The sequence below is a fragment of the Megachile rotundata genome, chromosome 8 (genome assembly GCF_050947335.1).
Source record: "Megachile rotundata isolate GNS110a chromosome 8, iyMegRotu1, whole genome shotgun sequence".
NCBI classification, from domain to species: Eukaryota; Metazoa; Arthropoda; class Insecta; order Hymenoptera; family Megachilidae; genus Megachile; species Megachile rotundata.
Window position 1 is genome coordinate 11,684,842 of NC_134990.1, and position 15,162 is coordinate 11,700,003.

Genomic DNA, 15,162 nt, shown 5'->3' on the forward strand with positions numbered 1-15,162 from the left:
ATCAGCCTGGCACTCGTATCGTCCACAATGGTGGACGTTCTAGACTGCGGGTGACCCGAAATTATTTGCAGGAATGCCCCGAATTGCTGGCCTAAGGGGGTGGCTTTCGTATATTCTGAGCGGAACAGCGTACACACGCTCCTAATTTTGCTGGTGAGAGCACGAGCCACCACCAAATTGGATTTTATTGAATGCGTCTGCTAGGGGATTGTTCCGGGATGGTTTGTGCTCGATTGAACTATTCATTGTGGATCGAACCTTATGAGAAATTGTTTGGACCAATGTGTGCTATTACCACGTGTTCTTCTGCGTTATCGTTAACTCGTCAAATTTTATTTTCCTTATTTATCAAATTCTACATGAACTTCTTTAAGGAATTTAATTGCCGATGTCCACGTCGTATAAATATTTTATATTCATGGTATATTTTATAATTGGGGAGATATGTTCTCATATGTTATATGTTCACATGAGATATGTACTCATATGTGTTTATTGTTCACATGAGATATGTACTCATATGTGTTCATGGTTCACATGAGATATGTACTCATATGTGTTCATGGTTCACTTGAGATATGTACTCATATGTGTTCAATGTTCACATGAGATATGTACTCATATGTGTTCAATGTTCACATGAGATATGTACTCATATGTGTTCATGGTTCACTTGAGATATGTACTCATATGTGTTCAATGTTCACATGAGATATGTACTCATATGTGTTCATGGTTCACATGAGATATGTACTCATATGTGTTCATGGTTCATATTAGATATGTACTCATATGTGTTCAATGTTCACATGAGATATGAACTCATAAGTGTTCATGGTTCATATTAGATATGTACTCATATGTGTTCAATGTTCACATGAGATATGTACTCATATGTATTCATTGTTCACGTGAGATATGTACTCATATGTCACATGTCCACACCAGATGTGTACTCATATGTGTTCATTGCTCACATGAGACATGTACTCATCTGTCCACATGAGATCTCTATTCACACATGTTCTAATGCATAACCTAACCCAAACTAACTTCATTAAAAATAGTAGAAGTTAAATTAATTAAAAAGTCCATTAAAAACCTGTACGAGTTAATTGGCGCAAGATCCAGAAAGGTACGAAACGTAAGCAATCGACTTTGCGAAGGTGAGCAATAGGCAACGAGCGTTTAAGCTAGTCTCGGTTCCGCCATCAGGAAGTCGTTAGATAAGCCTTAAAGCAAGCTTGCAAGTAATGGTCGTACCATGAACACGGTGGAACGACGATGGTTACTGGCCAACGTTTACAACGTTACAACTGGAAACGTTCTGGACGAAATGTATATATACGTTCGCCTAACGCGGAGATGGACGTTACTAAGAGGAAGGTAAGCCGCATGCTCGAATGTACTAACATAAAAGCTAATGTAGCAAAGTGCGGTTATGTCTGCAATGGTCCTCTCGCTGTGTACATTCGAACCCCTCTTCTGCGATGTAGGACCCCTAATATTCTGCGATGCCACCCTTGTGTCCTGTCTTCTCATCCGATCTTTCCAAAGAACTCTGCGAGTTCGACTTTGTTACATTTAATTCGTCCGAGGAAATTCTTTTGATTGTAGATCACTAAATTATATTTATAAATTGTGGACTGCTTTGTAGAAGTATTTTAGAAGTTTCAGGTTGGTGGAATTGGTAGAAAGAGATATTGTGTAGAATTATTTGTGAAGCTTGCAGTGTTACTGATGACGCACTTTGACGCACTCAGATGCAAGAAATAAAAATTATACAACAGAGTTCTGAAGCTTGATACTAATTATAATTTGTATGAAGGATTCCTAAATTTAAAATACACTTAATATTTCAACTTTCTTTATTTTTTTAATTTTGCAAGGGTAGTCAGTTATTTCTGCATGACACACCTGATGACGCACCTTATTCTGATGGGAAGCTTGAAACTTGATACTTTAAACTTGAAACCTGATATCTGAAACTTGATATCTGACACCCGAAACCTGATACACGAAACTCGAAACCTGATATCTGTTTGATACCTGAAACCCGAAACCTGATACTTGGAACTTGAAACCTGATATATGAAACTTTATTTCTGAAACCTGATACTTGGAACTTGAAACCTGATACTTGGGTACATTATTGAAATTAAATATTAAATAAGGTGTATTAAATAACTTGAGATATTAAATATTAACAAACTTGAAATATTAAATATTAACAAATTTGAAATATTAAATATTAACAAACTTGAAATATTAAATATTAACAAGCTTGAAATATTAAATATTAACAAACTTAAAGTATTAAATAGTAAATAACTCAGAGTATCAAAAATCAACCTAGCTTACTAAAGTAATGTTTGAAGAATTAATACACTACGAGTTGTGCATAAAATTTGATTTTAAAATGTAAAGGAATTATAAACGCGAAAATCGATAAAATAAAAATCCGGTCGTCGGATAACGACTCGCATCTTCGGCAATCTCGTCCTTGGATGAAGTTAATCGGAGGCAAGGTGTCGGCTTCGATGTTAATGAGAGTGTCAAAACCCGGCGAGAGGGGAGTTGTAATTAGTTATCGGGTAAATGGAAATTGAAGATAATGAAAGAAGGGTAATAATGGAGTTAATATCTGCTAGCCAAGCGATTCAAACACGCGAATAATGCTTTCACTGATGTACGAACAAGAAGCGCAATAGTTTTGATTAACATGCTTTAAACGATACTATTTTCTATATTAATTTTCACGTCCAGACTATTATAATTTACGGCTTTTTAACTTTTATTTCATTCTTTAATACTCGATTCATGGTTTTTCACACAGACTTGTTTTTTCGTGAAAAATTCACGAACAGCGACATGGTGCGTTATCATGCAACAGAAACCAACTTCCCAGCGCTCGATATTCGGGCCTCACGATCCTCTTCCACAAACGTTCCATAACACCCAGATAATATTCGCCATTAACACTTTGTCCCTGAGGAACGAATTCCCGAAGTATAATTCCTTCAGAATCGTAAAAGCAAATTAACATTGTCTTCTCGTGGGACTTCTGGAATCGCAATTTTTTTGATTTTGGAGAGCCTGGAGATTTCCACGTAGCACTTTGGCGCTTTGTTCGAGGTTCATACTTGAAGCACCGCGTCACTAGTTACAATTGATTCCAGGAATGTACAGTTTCGTCTGGCTGTTTTGATAAGATCCTCGCAATATTCAACGCGAGCAATTTCTTGCTCGCCCATGATTTTGTGACACGGTGACTAAAGGTTCTGTCGCGTTAAACGCTATAAGTTTACAATTCGTTGCTCGATTACAATGATTGTTGCGTTTTGTAGGGAACTGTTTTCAGATAACATTTTAATAGATGGCGCTAGTTTCCTTGAATTTAAAAAGTTACTTTTCCGACATACTGTGTATATCATACTGTCGGAATGCAAAAAATCTGAAACAGAGTAAAATCAGCGTAGCGTTAATTCGCCGTACAATTACGAAGAGAGAAAATACAGCAACGAAGGGCAGGGAGTTTCGATCTAAGAGGGTGAATAACGGGGACAGGGGACGCCGGGTTGAAAGCAGTTTCCATTAATATTCTCGAGAAGCAAGGATCGAAGTTCAATTATTCAGAGGAACGCCGTTATACGCTCGTCACCCTCTGTAATGGGGCCGAGTGTCTTTTTGGCGTTTCGTCTGTCGTTTCTGCACTCCATCACTCATACAGTCACGCGTACACTCGCGTCTCTGAATTTCTTCCAGGAGAGAAACCGAGAAAAGGACACGTTCCCGTGGGACACGTAGGGGTTGGAGGCCACCGCAGACTCGGTACTGATTACACCAGACCGTGTTTCCCGATACGAATTAAAACATATCAACAGTGCACGTGTGCTGGGTTATTGGGAACGTTGACCTTTGATCGTGGACAATTGACGCGCGGAATCTTATAAGAATTTTCTTTACAAGTGACAAGTTTATAGGGGTAGTTTTATAATTATATTGTATTTATATGTTATGTGAATTTAGTCTGCATTAATCAGTACAGTACTCATTGTATTATATAAAATATTAAATACTAAAAATTGAAAATAAAATACATTCCTCAATAATACATACCATCTTTCACTGTAAAGGTAAATGTTAAAAATGAATTAAAACAAATTCACGAAGAAATATCTTTCCACATTTCAGTAAGAGAAAGTATTCGATGAAATTCTAAAACTATAAAGCAAAAGAGCTACCACGTCGTATTTTCGGTTTGATTTTCCTGCAGCAGTAATGGCGCCGTATAAACTACGATGAAATTGATTGAAAAAGGGTAACAAAAAGATTGCAAAAATTGAAAAATATCTGTGTTACACTCGGCCGGAGAACTATTGTAAATGGAATATAATAACTCCCGTTATCGGAGTTTCACAGCTCTGTTCCGTATATTGAAAAGCATCGAGCTGTTTCTTTCTTTGTGGTAAATTTTCTTTCTTTTCTTTCGTTATTTTCAGCCAATTTGTTTCCACGTAATTGTTCCTCCGCGACAAAGGTTTCCTTTGTGACTTCGTAGAAACAGTATTTTAGAAATATTTTAAGTCCCTTGGAGTCAGATTTTACTCCCTTTTTGTTGTTCGTGGATTCGGTTTAGTGCTAAAGGGTATGTGTAGGCTTAATTTTGGGATGAATGAATTGAGATGAATTTCAGCAGGTTTAGAAATTTTAGCAATTTTAGTAATTTTAGCAATTTTAGCAAGTTTAGCAATTTTAGTAATTCCATCAATTTTAGCAATTTTAGTAATTTCAGAAATTTTAGAAATTTTAGAAGTTTCAGAAATTTTAGAAGTTTCAGAAATTTTAGAAATTTGCAAAATTTGGGAAATTTTAGAAATTTTAGAAATTTTAGAAGTTTTAGAAATTTGAGGAATTTTAGAAATTTCAGAAATTTTAGAAATTTTAGAAGTATCAGAAATTTTAGAAATTTTAAAAATTTTAGAAGTTTTAGAAATTTGGGAAATTTTAGAAATTTTAGAAGTTTTAGAAATTTGAGGAATTTTAGAAATTTCAGAAATTTTAGAAATTTTAGAAGTATCAGAAATTTTAGAAATTTAAAAAATTTTAGAAATTTGCAAAATTTGGGAAATTTGGGAAATTTTAGAAATTTTAGAAATTTTAGAAATATTAGAAATTTTAGGAATTTTAGAAATTTCAGAAATTTCAGAAATTTTAGAAATTTTAGAAGTTTTAGAAATTTTAGAAATTTTAGAAATTTTAGAAGTTTTAGAAATTTTAGAAATTTTAGAAATTTTAGAAATTTTAGAAATTTCAGAAATTTTAGCAATTTTATCAGTTTTATCAATTTTATCAATTTTAGTAATTTTATCAATTCTAGAAATTTTAGAAATTTTAGCAATTTTTGCAATTTTTGCAATTCTATCAATTCTATCTCATCTATCAATTTCATCAATTTTATCAATTCTATCAATTTCATCAATATTTTCAACATTATTGATATCATCAATGTTATCAATATCATACAAATTATTGATATTATCAATGTTATCAATATTACATAAATTATTAATACTGTCAACGTTACCAATATTATACAAATTATTGATGCTATCAATGTTACCAAAATTATACAAATTATTGATATTATCAATGTTACGAATATTATAAAAATTATTGATATTATAAATATTATCAATATAATATAACCCAACTTCTGACGTCGTTTCAACTTACATATAAAAACGTTTCAGCACCAAAATCCAACTTAAAACTATCATGAAACTTAAAAATATCTCTCCCTAATAACCTAACCTAACTTTCGTCGTTTCAACATCCACATAAAAATGTCTGCCTCCCAAAATCCCCCACCACAATAATACCATAAACCTTAAAAATATCAGTCTACATAATTCCTAAAAAATGTCAAAGATTAAACATAGACTACAGCAAGAAGCACGCAAGAATAAACGGCGTGAAAGCATGCATCGATGATGGCAAGAAAAGCGGGATATCAAAGAGAAATCGATCAAGGAAGATAGACAAGGTCTCAGCGACAACGCTCGTGCAGAATCCGTGGAATTTCTTGTATCAGTAGCAAAGGATCCTCCTAGGGAAGCTGTATCTTCTTTGAGAGAATACATCTTGGGCTTTTCGGCGCTTGCCGCCAGTCTCCGAGACTATGCTCAAGTATTTTAATATTGAGCCTGCCGACTGTGCAGGACTCGCGAGCTTTAGCATTGTCCAGAGGACTTTGCTGCATGTGTGAATGAATAGGAATGCCGTTCGGCTTTGTACGAAAGCCTTTATTGTTTGGCTGTCCGGCGATCAGTGGTTATCACGTGCCGTCTGCCAGACGTTGGGACCCTTGCTGCTTCATCCTGTTTTGTTAGTCTCCTTTTTCTTTTTGTACGGTGTGTGAAATCCATTAATATATGAGAAGGTTATTGGTATGTGGAAGATGGGGATAGGGGGAGGTAAGGATGGGGAGTAGGGAGAAGTATAGGGATTTTGGGGAGGAGGGAGTAATATAGGGATTTTGGGGAGGTATAGGGGAATTTATGGACGGTGTGTGGGGGATGTGGGGAATTGGGGAGGGTTTTGGCATGGTGGGAATTTGGGGAGATGGGAATTTGGGGAGATGGGAATTTAGGGAGATGGGAATTTAGGATGGTGGGGATTTGGGCAGGTAGGAATTTAGAGAGGTAGGAATTTAGGGAGGTGGGAATTTAGGAAGGTGGGAATTTGGGGATGTGAGAAATTGGGGATATAGGAATTCAGGGAGATGGGAATTGGAGATGTGGGAATTGGGGAATATGGGAATTTGGGGATATTGCAATTTTGGGACTTAGAAATTTGGGGATTCGAGAATTAGAGATTTGGGAATTGGGGATTTGGGGATTTGGGAATTGGGGATTTGGGAATTGGGGATTTGGGAATTGGGGATTTGGGAATTGGGGATTTGGGAATTGGGGATTTGGGAATTGGGGATTTGGGAATTGGGGATTTGGGAATTGGGGATTTGGGAATTGGGGATTTGGGAATTGGGGATTTGGGAATTGGGGATTTGGGAATTGGGGATTTGGGAATTGGGGATTTGGGAATTGGGGATTTGGGAATTGGGGATTTGGGAGTTGGGGAATTGGGAATTGGGGATTTGGGAATGGGGGATTTGAGAATTGCGGATTTGGGAATTAGGAAAATGAGGAATTGAGAAAATTGGGAATTGGGAAATTAGAAATTGGGGAAATTGGGAATTGGTAAAATTGGAATTGAGAGAATTGGGAATTGGAGAAATTGGGAATTAGGAAAATTAGGATTTGAGGGAATTGGGAATTGGAGAAATTGGGAATTAGGAAAATTAGGAATTGAGGAAAGTGGGAATTGGGAAATTAGGAATTGGGGAAATTGGGAATTGGAGAAATTGGGAATTGGAGAAATTGGAATTGAGAGAATTGGGAATTGGGAAAATTAGGAATTTGGGATTTGAGGATTGGTCAAATTGGAATTAGAGAAGTTGGGAATTGGGAAATTAGATAATTAGGGATTTGGGAATTGGGAAAAGTTGGAATTGGTGTTTTATTGGAATTTTATCATTTTTATTAATTTTATCAATTACATAAATTTCATAAATTTTATTAATTTTATCAATTTGATCAATTTGATCAATTCTATCAATTCCATAAATTCCATAAATTCTATAAATTCTATAATTTCTATAAATTCTATAAATTCTATAAATTCTATAAATTCTATAAATTCTATAAATTCTATAAATTCTATAAATTCTATAAATTCTATAAATTCTATAAATTCTATAAATTCTGTAAATTCTGTAAATTCTATAAATTCCATCAATTGCATCAATTCCATCAATTCCATCAATTCCATCAATTCCATCAATTCCAACATTTCCAACAAATCCATCGATTCCATCAATTCCATCAATTCTATCAATTTTATCAATTTTATCAATTTTGTCAATTCTATCAATTTCATCGTATTTGCCAATTTTATCAATGTTATCAATATTATTAGGGTAGAGGTTCAACTAAATAAAAATATAGAATTCTCGAAATACTTACTCTCTTCCACTCTATTACTAACAATTAAAACCCCTGAAACATACTACACCCATCAACCACAAAACTCAAAAAATTATTACAAACTTAATTAACATTGATCATTTTGAACAAGTATAATTTTACAAAAAATAACTTCACCCCCGTCACATACAATTGCATTACATAAATAATATACTATTTTATTCCAGTATACCATAGTATATTTTTGCAACAGTTATAAACGCAAAATTCTTTTTTTGGCCGTTTCATAAAAAGTTGTTCGATAGGTAGAACAGGTTCACAGTTGAGAAACTCTGTCGAACGATCGCGTATACGTAGTTTTTCCATTGAGATACGGAACGCAGGTACGTATGTGCATAACACCGAACAACACCTATATAGTTCTCGGTCGAGGCTGAATTCTGATCCAAACAGCAAAAAAACTCGATACTGTTATGCCATACGTTTTCCTGTAACTTCCTTTATTTGATCCGGCTGCATTGAAGAACATGGACACGGTGGTCTCGTTTTCCTCATCGCTATTCCATCTTCACGTTGAAAATCTGACTTGCTTTTGTAAGCGTACACCGTTGAAACGCGAATTCAATGGAATCGAACAGCAACATCGAGTTGCCCTTTATCTCGTGGCAAGTGGATAGTCGGTTGTTTTTAATGAAGAAAGCGAGAAAAAAGAAGAGGGCGGATGGGGAAAAAAACGCGGGAAAATACGATTTTGAGATACGACCGCTTTTAAATGCCGGGAGAACGTAAAATGGACTTTGCCCCTCTGGGAATATGGCGTTAACAGCCTAAGAGATCTCACGTTTGAATTCAATTTCGAATTTTGTGTGCCGAGAGAATTGAAGATTGTTATTCTACAAACCTGCTGCTTCGTCTTACTAAGCTCTCCGACTTATGCCTGTGTTATTATTCGTTTTAACAGTAATGAAAAATTTCGCATTGGTATTTCATCGTCGTCGAGTGCTTTGAGGTTAATTTTTACCGACCCAGGTGGAATTATCGCGGTAACTGGAAATCTGTTTTTTATTCATTAACACTATGAAAATTTCTTCTCATTTTGAGGATTTTTAGGGATCTTGGGCTTTGGATTTTTAGGTTCTTAAAGCTGCTGGTTCTTAGATTTTTAGATTCTTAGATTCGCAGGTTTTTAGATTTTTAGATGTGCAAATTTCCAATTTGCCATTTTCCGTTTTTCAAATTTCCCAATTTCCTGATTTTCCAATTTCCGCATTTTCCCAATTTCCCAATTTTTCAATTTTCTAATTTTCCAATTTCCGCATTTTCCCAATTTTTCAATTTTCTAATTTTCTAATTTTCTAATTTTCCAATTTTCCAATTTTCCAATTTCCTAATTTCTCAATTTCCCAATTCCTCAATTTCCCAATTTTCTAATTTTCGAACTCTCATATTTTCCAACTCTCCTATTTCCTATTTTTCCAATTTACCAATTTCCCGATTTTCCAATTTTCCAATTTTCCAATTTTCCAATTTCCCAATTTCCTAATTTCTCAATTTCCCAATTTTCTAATTTTCGAACTCTCATATTTTCCAACTCTCCTATTTCCTAATTTTCCAATTTACCAATTTCCCAATTTTCCAACTCTCCAATTACCCAACTTTCTAATTTCCCAATTTTCTAATTTTCGAACTCTCATATTTTCCAACTCTCCAATTTCCTAATTTTCCAATTTACCAATTTCCCAATTTTCCAACTCTCCAATTACCCAACTTTCTAATTTCCCAATTTCTGAATTTCCCAATTTTCTAATTTTCGAACTCTCATATTTTCCAACTCTCCAATTTCCTAATTTTCCAATTTACCAATTTCCCAATTTTCCAACTCTCCAATTACCCATATTTCTAATTTCCCAATTTCTCAATTTCCCAATTTTCTAATTTTCGAACTCTCATATTTTCCAACTTTCCAATTTCTCAATTTCCTGATTTTCTAATTTCCGAATTTCCCAATTTTCTAATTTCCCAATTTCCCAATTTCCCAATTTTCTAATTTTCCAATTTCCCAATTTCCGCATTTTCCCAATTTTTCAATTTTCTAATTTTCCAATTTCCCAATTTCCTAATTTCTCAATTTCCCAATTTGCCATCTCTCCAATTCCCCAATTTCCTAATTTTCGAACTCTAATTTTCCAACTCTCCAATTTCCCAATTTTCTAATTTTCCAACTCTCCAATTTCCCAATTTTCCCATTTTTCTAATTTTCCAATTTCCCAATTTTTCTAATTTTCCAATTTACTAATTGCCCAATTTCCCAATTTTCTAATTTTCCAACTCTCTAATTTCCCAATTTTCTAATGACCCAACTTCCCAACTCACCAATTTCCAATTCTCAAATCCCCAAATTCCCATATCCTCAAATTCCCATATTTCTAAATCCCTACCCCATATCCCTAATTTCCCACATCCCTAAATTCCCACCTAATTTCATCAATACAACAATCAGATCCATTATTGCAATTTTACAACACTATTAATATTAACAGCGCAAAACCTTAATATTTAAATATACTCTATAACCTACCCAGAATTGAACCCTACATGCGATTATATCACAAACATCCCCACTCGTCGAATTTTACATGAAACGCGATTATGTTAATATTAACATATAAACATAAGATTGAAGATAAAATTTTATCGAGCTCGATTCGCGAGACGATTCATTTCCGCATCGATTCAGTTCGAATTAATTAACGCAGTACAATGCATCTGTCACTGTCAGCCATTGCATAATGCACGATATCGGAGATGTACATAATTAACCAAACACGTGGCGATCGGACACGAAAAGAAAGAAGGAGAAAGAAGACGAGGCGGAATACAAGAGAAACGTCAATTACCATCTCAGTTTGATACGCAACTGCATGTCAGGGTCTAACGCGAGACTCGTATTTTGCAAGGCATCTGACCGTCTGAAAAACCTGATACCGTTATGTTCGATTCACCTACGATTTGCACTTCACGTGATCTGCGGATATTTTCTTCTTGTTTTCTGTCCGGTTTTTTGCGTCCGACAGGAGAATGGGTTGAAAAAGAATGCTCCTCTCGTTACTGACGTTTGACTGTTCGCGGATGTGGGAGGGTGTCTTTTAAAACGGTTTGATGGAACGTTAAGTAGTAGAAGACGTGGGTTATGATATTAAATATTAAGGTGTTACAATGGAAAATGGGTAAATTTGTGATTATGTATGACTTAATCATGCTATAATTAAGAATAGTAGGGATTGCAAGGATATCTTATCTTTAAATTTCATCTTCTTGTCCTCAAATGTTCCTTTCATCTAATTTTTCGAGGTAGAGTTAATTTAACTGAGTCTAAGGTTAAATCACATGTGGTCACATATGCCACATATGATTTAGAAATAAGGGTACATTTTATAATTTCATTTTTTATCTGCTAATGTATATCATTGATCTGATGTTAGTCCTGAAATGCTTCTTACGTCTAATTTTTTGATATATAATTAATTCAAGTAAATTTGCAGTGCTGGTCACATATGTCACATATGATATAAGGGCAAGAATACATCTTTCAATTTTATTTTTTAATCTGTTAATATATATTATTGACTCTGTATGAAGTCCTTAAATGTCCTTTTCATCTGAGTACATAAGAGTACATGGGTATAGTACATAAGAGTACTATAATTAATTTAACTCTGCAGTGCTAGTTACATATATTACATACGTTATATATGACATAAGGTCAAGGGTACATCTTATAATTTTATTTCTTAATCTGCTAATATGTATCATTGATCCAATATTAAGTCTTCAAGTATCTTTTTCATCTCAGTTTCTTGTGTACTATAATTAATTTAACTCTGCAGTGCTAGTCACATATGTCACATATGATATAAGAGCAAGGATACATCTTTCAATTTCATTTTTTAATCTGTTAATATATATTATTGACTCTGTATTAAGTCCCCAAATGTCCTTTTTATCTGAGTTTCTTATCTACTATAATTAATTTAACTCTGCAGTGCTAGTCACATATGTCACATATGACATATGAACAAGGATGCATTTTTTAATTTCATCATTTAATCTATTATTGTATATTGTTGTCTCTATACTAAGAGCTCTCAAATGAATAATATTGTATGAATAATTACATTAATTGAATTTACAGTGCTGATCACATATGATTACATATGAATATGTTAAATACTAATTTGTAGGTTTACCAATTATTCAAGTTGCAAATTGGGAAATTGGAAAATTTGGAAATTAGGAAATTGGGAAATTGGAAAATTAGAAAACTGGGAAATTTGGAAATTGGAAAATTAGAAAACTGGGAAATTAGAGAGTTGGTAAATTGGAAAATTGGGAAATTAGAGTTGGAAAATTAGAAAATTGGGAAATTAGAGAGTTGGTAAATTGGGAAATTAGAGAGTCGGTAAATTAGAAAATTGGGAAATTAGAGAGTTGGAAAATTAGAAAATTGGGAAATTGGAAAATTAAAAACTGGGATATTTGGAAATTGGAAAATTAGAAAACTGGGAAATTAGAGAGTTGGTAAATTGGAAAATTGGGAAATTAGAGAGTTGGAAAATTAGAAAACTAGGAAATTAGAGAGTTGGTAAATTGGGAAATTAGAGAGTTGGTAAATTAGAAAATTGGGAAATTAGAGAGTTGGAAAATTAGAAAATTGGGAAATTGGAAAATTAAAAACTGGGAAATTGGAGAGTTGGTAAATTGGAAAATTGGGAAATTAGAGAGTTGGAAAATTGGTAAATTGGGAAATTGAAAAATTAGAAAATTGGGAAATTGAAAAATTAGAAAATTAGGAAATTGGAAAATTGAAATTGAGGAAAGTGGGAATTGGAAAAAGTGGAGTTGGGGAAAGTGCGAATTGGAGAAATTGTAATTGTAATTAGGGAAATTAGAAATATTGTAATTTCGAAAATTGTAAATCAAGAAAACATTCCCAAAACAACCAAAAAAGAAGAAAGTATCCAAAAACCGTAGTTGATAAAAATGTCACGCGCAACACACCCGTCGTTATTTATATTCGCAACGCACGCACCATCCTGCGAAGAGGTTGTAACAGCACACGGTGCAAAATGTATGACGATGGCGTGGCAACAGTCGAGCTCGTTTCTAACCGCCGTATTCCACGGAGCGATCCCGACGTATGTTTATACTTAATTTTTAGTTGATCTATAACGTTGATGAAGCCAATGAAATTCATTGCCCGGGGTCGGTGAAGCCGTTTAGCATTTTCCCGTGTACGAACGAACAGGCAGTCGCTGTGCGAGACCGTTTAAAGTCGCATGAATAATAAGGCACCTCTGGGAGAAACGCGGTTGGACGGAATATAAAAGTGGAAATAAGAGAATGAAGAAATACCTGGACCAGTGGTTGCGTTATTATTTCAAGTTTTTCAACGGGTACAAGATATAGTAGCTTCGGTACCGGCTTCGACGGGATATTAATTTTCAGACGGTCGTAACGTTGTTGTTGCGGGATTCGTTGCCGATCGGTTTTCCACCCTCGGAAAATGCGGTATTTCCTTCGGATATCTACTGTATCGTTTCACTTTTTGCGAGAATGTTACTTTACGAATGTTTTATTTTAGAAATTCAACAATCATTTCCGAATGATATTTTTGTTCGAAATTAGTGACTGACTCTTTTAGTTTAGGTATTTTAATGGAGACTTCAAGAACGTTTATTTAAGGTTTGAGTAATTGTGAAGATTGAATAATTTATTTTAAAAATATTCGAGTGTGGGGGATGTGGTGAATTGGGGAAATTTTTAGGATGGTGGGAGTTTGTGGATGTAGGGATTTAGAGATATGGGAATTTGGTGATGAAAGTGGGAATTGGGAAATTGGGAATTGAGACAATTAGGAATTGGGAAAATGGGAAATTAGGGTTTGAGAAGTGGAAAAATTGGGAACTGAGAAAATTGGGAATTGAGAAAATTGGAATTGGGAATTGGGGAATGTAAGAATTGAAGAAAGTAGAATTAGGGAAAGTGGAATTGGGGAGAGTAGAAATTAGGGAAATTGTAATTCAGAGATTTGGGACTTGGGGAATTTAAGAGTTGGGAAAATTGAGAATTGGAAAAATTGGAATTGGGGAAAGTGGGAACTGGGGAAATTAGTAATAGGGAAAATTAGAATTGGGGAAATTGGAAATTGGGAAAAGTGGAAATTGGGAAAAATGGAAATTGGGGAAATTAGTAATAGGGAAAATTAGAATTGGGGAAATTGGAAATTGGGAAAAGTGGAAATTGGGGAATGTGGAAATTGGGAAAAATGGAAATTGGGAAAGTGAGAACTGGGGAAATTAGTAATTGGGAAAATTGGAATTGGGGAAATTGGAAATTGAGGAAAGTGGAAATTGGGGAAAGTGGGAACTGGGGAAATTAGGAATCGGGAAAATTGGAATTGGGGAAAATGGGAACTGGGGAAATTAGTAATAGGGAAAATTAGAATTGGGAAAAGTGGAAATTGGGGAAATTAGTAATAGGGAAAATTAGAATTGGGGAAATTGGAAATTGGGGAAAGTGGAAGTTAGGAAAAATGGAAATTGGGAAAGTGGGAACTGGGGAAATTAGTAATAGGAAAAATTGGGAATTGGGAAAATGGGAAATGGAAAAATTGGAACTGGGAAAATTAGTAATAGGAAAAATTGGGAGCTGGAAATTGAGAAATAGACACAAAGCATTCAACAAAGTCGTATAATTGAGAAAATTAAAAAACGTTGAAATTTCATCGAAATCTTCGAAACTCGAGTTCCCTTTGTTCTCCGACGCCGAGTAAACTTTTCGGCGCGTAAGAAAAGCGTGAAAAAAATGTGATGGAGTTCGATAACAAGGGGTGTCTTTTCGATTTTCTTGACACCCGTTTTAGACAGTTTAGTTGTTCGGTGTCATTAACCCTTGAAGAGAGAAGACACAGGTGGGGGATAAAGTTGAGGGGAACTGTCTAAATGCACGCAAAAATGCCATAAACCAGTATGGCGTAATAACCGCAGTGTCTGTGCTAGAGAGGGATGAAAAGGAATAAGACAGGAAAAGGGAGAGGATAAAGAGTAAGGGTGTGGGT

At 34.6% G+C, this 15,162-nt stretch overlaps 1 long non-coding RNA gene across 2 annotated transcripts in view; it reads left to right on the top strand.

Moving 5' to 3' along the window:
• Window positions 1-15,162, top strand: part of LOC105663135 (uncharacterized) — a 94,531-nt gene that overhangs the window by 19,916 nt on the left and 59,453 nt on the right. Inside the window, exon 1 of one of the 2 annotated variants that reach the window (XR_013039192.1) lies at window positions 13,216-13,613. The exons of the other annotated variant lie outside the window; for it this stretch is intronic. This is a non-coding gene — a long non-coding RNA (uncharacterized LOC105663135). Of the gene's footprint in view, window positions 1-13,215; window positions 13,614-15,162 lie in introns of those variants that run through there. 2 annotated transcript variants of the gene reach the window in all.